This window comes from Wasmannia auropunctata, unplaced genomic scaffold, assembly GCF_000956235.1.
Source record: "Wasmannia auropunctata unplaced genomic scaffold, wasmannia.A_1.0 LD336090.1, whole genome shotgun sequence".
Taxonomy (NCBI): Eukaryota; Metazoa; Arthropoda; class Insecta; order Hymenoptera; family Formicidae; genus Wasmannia; species Wasmannia auropunctata.
Genome location: NW_012026800.1, coordinates 4,750,128 through 4,750,635, shown reverse-complemented (window position 1 = coordinate 4,750,635; position 508 = coordinate 4,750,128). Strand labels below are relative to the sequence as shown.

General features: G+C 39.2%; 1 protein-coding gene across 1 annotated transcript in view; it reads right to left on the bottom strand.

The window, feature by feature from the left end:
• The window catches only part of LOC105448092 (ankyrin-3-like), a 4,994-nt gene that overhangs the window by 2,586 nt on the left and 1,900 nt on the right, over window positions 1–508 (bottom strand). The gene's annotated exons all lie outside the window — the stretch shown is intronic.

Here is a 508-nt window from a genome sequence, read left to right as displayed (position 1 = left end):
CTCGCCCCGCGAGACCATTGAAACTACATGTTCTCTTAATTACCATTAAATTCAGGAGCAATTATTTTTTTCCTTGTCGCTCTCCTAAGCCTCACATCTAACGAACCGCCCCTCTACCATTGTCGGAGCTGGTTAGCCGGCCTTCCGCGCCGTCGTTATTCGCCCGTCCGAACTTTAAACGGCCCGTCCGGAAAATTAAACGGCTCTGACTAAACTTTATTGTAAGCACAGTGTTCATTTAGAAATATTACCTATGTTAGAGAGCGGAATGACATGATTAATTTTTGCACGGTAAAGTGACAATTTTAATATGATAAAAGTTGTAGCGTTCTTTTTAACGGATACAATGGTGTATGATATAACGAAGTTATTTTACTAATTATAAGAGTTATTTTGGTTTAAAATTTTGCGGGCAGCTACTACCTTTTCAATTTCGGCCCTGCAATGTGGCCAACTTCTGATTTTTGCGTTGACAATTGACGTGTAATGTTTTTATCTGATTATAGTA